The 9,783-nt window shown below is 34.3% G+C and overlaps 1 long non-coding RNA gene across 1 annotated transcript; it reads right to left on the minus strand.

Moving 5' to 3' along the window:
- Positions 1-7,089: 7,089 nt before the first annotated feature.
- On the minus strand, positions 7,090-7,812 carry LOC130495569 (uncharacterized). The gene is made up of 3 exons (XR_008934788.1): positions 7,622-7,812; positions 7,488-7,532; positions 7,090-7,410 (listed from the first exon to the last, which is right to left on the minus strand). It is a non-coding gene; the product is annotated as an uncharacterized LOC130495569 (long non-coding RNA).
- Between the last annotated feature and the right edge of the window lie 1,971 nt (positions 7,813-9,783).

The following is a 9,783-nucleotide window of genomic DNA, read 5'->3' on the forward strand; positions in this document are numbered from 1 at the left end:
CTTGATCATACTAAAAAAGATCTCTAGACATTTCATGCCCGAAAGGTGTATGATGAAATGTCTGAACCAACTCTTCAATGCTTTTAGTCTACTTTGCCAAAGAGATTTGTTGTTAAAGAGGCTAAGATTGCTATTAGACTTATTCTCCATGTTTGCTTTAGTAACATTCAACCTAAGAGACTAGATGCTTGAGTTTCTTTAGCAAAATAACATTCATCTAGAGATAGAGCTTGTTTAGTGTTGTGTCTAGGCATAAGGAAAGTGTTTGATTGATAGCTTGCCACTCTAGTTTGGATCTTAGTCACCCAAGATCAAGTCCCTTGTCCCATGGATCCACCTTAGCATTTGATTGAGTTCTTGCATTTGTTTCTAGTTTGGATTTGAGATCACCTTGTTTATATTTCTAGGACCTTAGTTTGTTACCATCATCATCTTCTTATTTGCTTAGATTAGGAGAGTTTGTGTATTCTTAGTGCTATAGATCTCTAGTTCTCTGTGGTTCGACAATCTTTTATACTATCATTTGACTTGGGAGCCTTGAAAACTTCCAATATCAAATTGGCGCCGTTGCCGGGGAACTAGTAGATTTATCATTAGGATTTCAATCTTTCTTGAGACTAAGCTTTATTTTCTTGTTTTTTTTTGCTTTTGTATAGTTACTAACCTTTTCTTCTAGCTTTTGTTCTTGCAGTGATGGCTTCAAGCTACCATGAGAAGCCACAAGAAGAGGAAGACACATTTGAATATCACATTCAAGATGACTTTGATGCAAGTATACTCACACCAGCACAACTTGTGATGTTATATGAGCTTCAGAAGGAGTACCCGGGGTCGGCAAAGATATCCCTAGCACGAAGGATCCGGTTGGAGCTTATTAAGGATCAAGCTGAGCTTGAAGGAAGGGAGGTTACAAAGTATGAGTTTAATGTTGCCTATGACCTTAAAGAGGTAATGGATTGGGCTCCACCACTCCAGCTGGAAGGTATAGAAATTTCCATTTTAGAACTTCAATTTGAGAAAATATGCTTGCCTTGTGGTGAAAGCATTGCCCATGATCATGATTCTCTTGTGCTCATCAATGAATGTCTTGATCTGATATGTGAAACTAGGAAGCTAGATGAGTTGAGAATAGAAAAGCTTACTAGAGATCATATTGAAGTTTGTTTTGACAAGAGCTATCTATGTGCTTCATTTGATCTCGAATCTGAGTTTTTGATTCTTAATGAACCTAGACCTCTTCTTTCTCTTGCTGATATAGGGGATGAACTTGATGTGGATAAGCTCTTGCTTGAGATAGAAAACCCCCCTGTCAAAAATAATCATGAGAATGTGAACATTGTGTTCTATTCAGTTGATGGAGATAGAGTTGGCTACTTTGTTAAAACTTCGTTTGAACCAGTAGTTGACTTTATCTTTCCACCAAATGCATTTGATTCTCATGACTATTTGAACATCAAAGAACATCTCATATTTCATGATACATCTTTAGTGAAGCTTTTTGATGAAAAATCTGTCTATTTTCTATGGACAGTAGTGTGCTCTTTTGCGCACTTGGTTTCTTGTTCTTGTAGGAGAAGGACCAAAGGTGCATTGGCTCAGCCTTTTGATACATATGATTAGCTTGCACACAAAGTCAAGCTAGAGACTTAAAACAAGCTCACTTGGGAGGAAGTCCCATGTTTATCCATTGTATATATTTCTTTATCTTTCTTTCTTTTTAAGTTGTTTAATAAGTTTGATTGAGATTGTTCAGGTTGGGTCTAAGCTAGATAAGTGAAAAAAGGTGGCCAAGCCTTGCAACTCTAGACACCCGTCTTGTTTCCTCCACTTCAGCTCATGTCTACCGGTGAAACAAACATGAGGCCAAGGGTCCTCTACCACCCAATTCAGCCAATAACTCCAAGTAAGTGTCACTCTACCCTTGTAAATAATTAGTTATCATGTTTACTTCTTTTCTTTAGATTTCTTCTTTGAGCTTACTCTCACACAAGGGACTGTGTGAAGTAAGTTTGGGGGAGAGTCTACTATCTCACATTGTTTTCTTTTTTGTTTACTTGTCATAAGTCTCATGCATTGTATTGCATACTTATTTGCATTCAAAAAAAAAAATTTAAAGAATTTAGTTGCATCATTTGCATTTTTAGGATTGAGTCTAGAGGCATTTAGATTGCATTCATGCATTGGGAGAAACCTTGTAAAGAGCACATGTCTAGAACTCAATTTGACACCCTAGCTAAACATATCAAGTAGCTTAAGCATCTCTTGAAAGCCTTGCACGCTTCGAGCCTTGAACACTCTTCTTGAAACATGTTGCTTGCTTGATATTGACATTGTTCTTGAAAGCCAACTCCAAACTGAACTTGAATGTAATGAACTTAAGCTCTCTTGCATATGGGCACTTGCATACTTAGTCATGGATCTCATACACATTTGGGTTATCTTATTCCATTTTCCACTCTCTGTTAACCCAAATGGCACTCCTATACCCTTTAACCCTTACCATTCATTGAAGCCATCATTGATTTGCTTGAGTGAGGCCTTTTTGTGAAAACTAGTCATGTGCAAAATCTTGAGAGTATTAGGAGCCACAATGGTTTGTTCTTATCTTTGGTTAGCACTAGGACCTCATTTGAGCTAGCACTTAGGATGGTTGTTGGGTTTGTAAGCTTGTTTTTAATCTTGGGATTGGGATGTGAGTGAGAAAGGTGAAAGAAATGAACCAAAAGAGTGAGAAAAGAAAAGAAAACCACTAGGAATCTAAAAAAAAAAAGAGAGAAAAGCTCTAGAGTATATAAATAGAAAATCCCCTTAAGAGTAAAAAGAAAAGAAACATGAAAAGAGTGGGGGAAAGAAAAGAAAAGAAGAGCTTAGTTAAAAAAAAAATCCCTAGTTGGTTAAGATAAGAAAAAGAAGAGTGTTCATTGCGTGAGTGATGAAAGTGGGTGTATTTTTGGGTTTTGGGATGATGTAAAGAAGAAGGGTAGAACTTAAAATCATTTAGGAAAATGGTAGAATGATGAGAACAAATCATTGTATACATGAATTGCTCTTTTTCTTAGATAAATTTTGCATAATGTTCTTGCTTCTTTTCTTGAGAGTAAGTCACCATGAAAGATGCATTTGAAACCCCTCTTGTTTTACATTAGACAATTTTCACTCACCAAGCCAAATGATTGAGATCATGTGCCCATTTGTGAGAATTCACCTTATTGTATAAATGAATGTGAGAGTTGGTCTAAAGAGCTTGTTGATGGATGAGCATTACAACTTGTGTAGAAGTATAGGAGTATGGATAGATCTTGAGAAGCTAGAGTGTAATAAAAGTTCTTGCTCATGCTATTTGCTATATTTTCCTTAGGATGTCAAATTGAAGGCTAGAAAGTGTTTCTTTTGGTTATAAGCTCTCAATTTCAAACTCTTCTCTTTGATTGATCTTAAATGTTTACTTGTGGACAAGTAAAGGTCTAGTGTGGGGGAGTTGATATTTCATGTTTTTATAGGTTTTTAGATTCATATTTTAGATTATTATGTTCATTATAGGTTGCATTTAGGTATTTATATTGCATTGCATACATAATTGCATTTAACATGGGCTGGAGTGCACAATTAAGAGTTTGGGCGAAAATCAGTGGTTAAATCTGCAATTTCAAGAGTTTTGGGGTCGAAGCGTGAAAAGCCCAAAAGTCTGAGGACCAGAGATGCAAAAACGAGAGAATCCACCATTGCCGTTCTTCTTCACTTCGATCCCGACGATTCCGACGGCGAGCCTTTGCGAGTACCACACAAACAGAATTGAGCACGGCCACGACTAAGGAGATGAGCACGAGATCAACCGTGGCTCGTAGTCATCCCGTGTCGACGAACAGAGAATTTACGGCGAGGATCCGGAGATGACGAACTCGCCCTGCAAGCTTGGTCCGGTGGTCTCAGCTCGGAGGAGAGATGAGACGGTGGTTCTATTGAGTATTGAGTCCGAGGAGAAGCTCCGATTGATGACGAGGTAGTGTGTGGCTATGGAGAAGCCTGAGACGAAGAAACAGAGTCCGAGCTCGAGCAATCTCAGCGGCTTGACGTAGCAATGTTGCTTGGCCGCTCGCTCTGCATCTCCACCTCCTGTCTGATATCGACATGATGCAGCGGGAAGATGACATCACTGGGAATGAATCGAGCTCCACAGCGGTTTGGTGGAGCGGGAGGAAGAAGCCGCTGCGAGGAAGACAAGAAGCAATTTCCAAATGTTGACCGGTTTAGTCCGGTTTGACTCGGTTTAATTCAACTGAACCAGGTCGATTTTGGCATCTCTTATAAATAGTTTTAGACCTGAAAACCCTAATGTATCTCATTTTCTCTTTAGACTTTGCCTCATTTTGTAAAAGCTTGAATTTTTTTATCATTCTAAGGAATTTCTTCATCTTATATCTTGTTTCTCTTAATCATTAACATGATTAGCCTTGAATCTCATATGGATTTGAGGTTTATCATGGAGATTAGGGAGTAGACACATTTTGGATTCATGGGTTAGGGTGATTAAGGGTGATTAGTGAAGATCTAGGGTGTTTAGTGTTAGATATATTTCTTTCTTTGCTTGTTGAGAGTTCTTAATGCTATTTTAGTCTTGATCATACTAAAAAAGATCTCTAGACATTTCATGCCCGAAAGGTGTATGATGAAATGTCTGAACCAACTCTTCAATGCTTTTAGTCTACTTTGCCAAAGAGATATGTTGTTAAAGAGGCTAAGATTGCTATTAGACTTATTCTCCATGTTTGCTTTAGTAACATTCAACCTAAGAGACTAGATGCTTGAGTTTCTTTAGCAAAAGAACATTCATCTAGAGATAGAGCTTGTTTAGTGTTGTGTCTAGGCATAAGGAAAGTGTTTGATTGATAGCTTGCCACTCTAGTTTGGATCTTAGTCACCCAAGATCAAGTCCCTTGTCCCATGGATCCACCTTAGCATTTGATTGAGTTCTTGCATTTGTTTCTAGTTTGGATTTGAGATCACCTTGTTTATATTTCTAGGACCTTAGTTTGTTACCATCATCATCTTTTTATTTGCTTAGATTAGGAGAGTTTGTGTATTCTTAGTGCTATAGATCTCTAGTTCTCTGTGGTTCGACAATCTTTTATACTATCATTTGACTTGGGAGCCTTGAAAACTTCCAATATCAGCATTATACGGAAATGACACTTTATCTAACCCATAAGTCTATGTATTTATGATTAAACTCAATTTATTTGTAATGTGGCTTTGGATATTCAATGTGAACAGGTGGTGGTGTGCCTAGATAGTGGTTGTTAGAGATTTATTATATGTGTACGATAGAGTGTAATGGAGTAGATGTGTACGATAAAAAGGTGGTGTGTATGTGTACATTAAATAAGGTGTATACCAACATCGGAGATACACCTTCACAGATCTCAAAAGACAGATCGAGTAATAGATAAAATGATTTCATAAAAAAAATTGAAAAAATAAATTTAAGAATCAGATTTGAATTTTTTTTTAAAAAAGGAGAATGAAAGAGGAAGAAGATGAAGACGAAAAAAAGGAACCCACTTAGTTAGAGAAGAAAAAGAGATAAAATAAAAGATAAAAGGAAAAGTTGTAGAGAATGAATGGTTGTGGTTAAACGACGAAAATGAAAAACAGATATAATATTTAGTTAGTTTATAGATAGAAAGTGGGTTTGGTTAGAAAAAAAAAACTGTTTTATTAGAAAGAATTGTCTTAGAATGTAATAATAAATTTAAAATTGTTTTGTGGTGTAATTTTTTCTTATTGAAAATTCATAAATATAACTAAAAATAAAAAATAACTAGAAAAAAGTTTATGGTCGCTTTTAAGGGCCATTAAAGTCTTTTAACTTAGAACTCTACTTCTTTAGTATAATGTGACCTAGCCTGTAAATAAAAGTCAGAAACTGATCTTTTATGTAAATCACTCTATTAGAAAAAGGGTAGTGATGTAATTTTCAAACGCTGGGAATATGAGAGAAATTGTTGAAATAAAATAAAAAGTGTGTTAGTAGTAGAAACTGTTTTACAGTGAAATAAAAACCTATAAACCGCCACTTGGTGTAATTCTTTCGGCTACAAATATGTAAAATTCATGGTATATCAATACTCTATGTTACCCACCTAGTTATATGTGCTCGAGCTAGCTAACTATATATGGGGAGTATATCTTAACCTTTTTCTAAAGATAATTTAACCTTTAAGATCATTTGAGGAGAGGAGGATATTTACAATTCTGGTGACTTAAATACAGTAGCTAAAACTATAAAATTGAACTTAAACTCTAGTGTTCATGAAATATATCCCCAAAAATAATTTGTTCTATCTCTTTGGGTAGATGTTGCTTGTAGATAGAATTAACTTTATCAGGGAAAACCAAAAAGAAATATATTTGCAAAAAAAACCTCCATCTAAAAATAAATAAATTTACTTGACGGTCATATAATATATATATATATTTCGGTCATATAATATATAGTACACACTATATGACGATTCCAAATAAATTTTAGTTATGTTTAGGGTTAGAAGATCATACGAACAAGAAACAAAAATGTGAAATTTGGTAGTTTCGTGGAATATACAAACCAGTACTCGTGATCCATCCCATGTGCTATATATACACCACCCTACTTGGATACATAAATAAAAGGACCTAAAATAAAAATATATATGGTAAGATAATATTATATCCATATTAGTAAGATATGATGCCCTCCACACATATTTTAAATTTATTCTTCACATCTCATTATCTACTTCTCACTACAAGAAAACATGTCTACTGCAAGGGAAAAAAACATCGCAATTCCGTTGCAAATCGCAATTTGCAACAAATTTGCAAGGAAAGTCGTTTCCTTGCAAATCCTTACTCGCAAATTAAAAACGCTTGCAATTCTCTCGCAAATTTGCAACGGAATAATTTCCGTCGCAAATTTGCGAGAGAATAATTTTCGTTGCAAATTTGCGAGAGACAGATATTCCCTCGCAAAATTGCATTAGATTTGCAATAAAAAGTTTCCCTTGCAAATTCTTTTAAAAATATTAAAAAAAAATTAACAAAAATACAAAATAAAAAAATGTAAATAAATATATATAACGAAATATATATACATACAGATACATATTTAAATACATGAATATATTAAAAGCCTAAAAAAATTATAATAAGCTGGTTTAGTTAAATAAACCAGTTTAACTAAACCTAATTAAGCTAACCTAACTAAACTTAACCAAACCTAATTCTAAAAAAAAAAATTAATCCTAGAAAATAAATCAGCCGGCTCCTTGCCTCCTCCACCGCACCACCACCAGAGCCGCGCCACAACCACAGCCGCACCACCACCGGCCCTGTCTCCTTAACCATCAAGCTTCTTCTCAATCCTTCATCTCCCTTCACAAAAACAAAAAAAAAATATTAGATATAAACAGAGGGAGAGACAGAGAGATAGAGAAAGAGAGAGGACTAACCATGGAAGTGTGGCTCCGGCCTCATCGTGCCTTGCTTCCTCCAACCTGAAAACAAACAAATTCAGTTCAAAACAGAGAGACAGAGACAGAAGGACAGAGGGACAGAGAGAGAGAGAGAGAGAGAAAGGTCGAACCATGGTGGTGTGGGGCGTGAGATAAAGTAGATCCGGCTGTGTGTGAGAGAGAGGAGTGCTGGCGACAAGGAGAGATGTCATGGCGGCAGAGACGAGAGGCGGGAGAGAGAGCCCGAGAGAGGAGAGATGGTGGGAGAAAAAAATCCCTTGTTTTTTTTTTCTTGACGGCTCCAACAGATGAAAAGAATTAGGTTTGTGTCTTTATATACTAACCCTAGTTCTAGAAACTTGTTTGTCATTTTCTTTTTTTTTTTTTTTTATGGAGGGGAAAATAGTTTTGCTAAGGAAAATGAAGAGATACCTTGCAATTCCCTTGCAAATTGCGTCCGAAATCAATTCATTGCAAATTTGCAAGAAAATTGCGAGGAAGTCATTACAGTTTCCTTGCAAAATTTTAGTTAAAGTTTTTTAGAGTTTCGTTTAGAGTTTTGTTATGTTTTGTATATACTAATATGGTTCTTGATATTTGTTTTTCGAAAAATTATTTACATGAATATGTTTAACAAAGTACAGTAATTTAGTTAACATGTATTGAATATATAAATTATAAAGTTTGTATTTTGTATTGAGTAATTAGTTCAAGTGTCGAGAATTGAATTTATAACTAAAATATTGTATTTTCAAAAATATTTAACAATGTACATTTTAAACACTAAATATTTTAACAAAGTGTGTTATACGAAACCAAAGTCTTTAACAAAACCCTAAAACCGTTCAAGTGGAAAAAAACATGATTTTGCAAGGAAATTGCAAGGGATTCCTCGCAATTCTCTTGCAAATTTGCAAGGTAATAAAAAAACCTCGCAAATTTGCAAGGGAATTGCGAGAGATCCCTTGCAATTCGCTTGCAAATTGCGACGGAAATGAATCGCTTGCAAATTTGCAAGACAATTGCGAGGGAGTCATTGCAATTTCCTTGCAAAATTTTAATAAAAGTGTTTTAGGGTTTCGTTTAGGGGTTTATTAGTTTTGTATACACGAATGTGTTTCTTGATATTTCTTTTTCGAAAAATTATTTACATGAATATGTTTAAGAAAGTTATAATAATTTAGTTAACATGTATTGAATATATAAATTATAAAGTTTGTATTTTGTATTAAGTAATTAGTTCAAGTGTCGAGAATTGAATTTATAACTAAAAATCTGCATTTTCAAAAATATTGATCGACATACATTTTAAACACTAAATATTTTAACTAAATGTGTTATATGACACCAAATCTTTAACAAAACCCTAAAACCGTTCAAATGGAGAAAACATGTTTTTGCAAGGAAATTGCAAGGGATTCCTCGCAATTCTCTTGCAAATTTGCAAGGTAACCAAAAATCCTTGCAAATTTGCAAGGAAATTGCGAGAGTTCCCTTGCAACTCCCTTGCAAATTGCGACGGAAATCAATCCCTTGCAAATTTGCAAGATAATTGCGAGGGAGTCATTGCAATTTTCTTGCAATTGCCTTGCAAATTCATAATTCAATGTGTTTTAGGGTTTCGTTTGTGCTTTTGATACATTTTTTGGTGGACTAATATTTTTCTTTATATTTAGTTTCAGAAAAATTATTTAGTGTAAAATATTTTTTTTTTAAAACTCGTAATTTAAGTGATGTATATTAAATGTATAAGTTATATAGTTTTGATGTTTAATATTCATAATTCTAAATCAAGTGTTGGGAATTGAGTCTATAACCGTTAATTGATGTATTTTCAAAAATATTTATAGATGTATACATTAAACACTAAATATTTTAATTAAATGTGTTATATGACACCAAATTTTTTAACAAAATCTCAAGCCGTTTAAGTGGTGAAACCTGGTTTTGCAAGCAAATTGCAATGGATTCCTTGCAATTCCCTTGCAAATTTGCATGGTTTTCAAAAACTCTCGCAAATTTGCAAGAGAATTGCGAGAGGTCCCTTGCAATTTTCTTGCAAATTCATAACTCAATGTATTTTAGGGTTTCGTTTGTGGTTTCGTTACGTTTTCAGTGGAGTAATATGTTTCTTTTATTTAATTTAGAAAAGTTATTTAACGTAAAAATATATTTTTAAAAAAGTTCTGTTAATTTAATTGATGTATATTGAATGTTTAAGTTATATATTAAATATTTTGTAATACTAATTCAAGTGTCGGAAATTTAGTTTATAGATGTTAATTAATGAAAT

Source organism: Raphanus sativus, chromosome 6, assembly GCF_000801105.2.
Source record: "Raphanus sativus cultivar WK10039 chromosome 6, ASM80110v3, whole genome shotgun sequence".
NCBI lineage: Eukaryota > Viridiplantae > Streptophyta > Magnoliopsida > Brassicales > Brassicaceae > Raphanus > Raphanus sativus.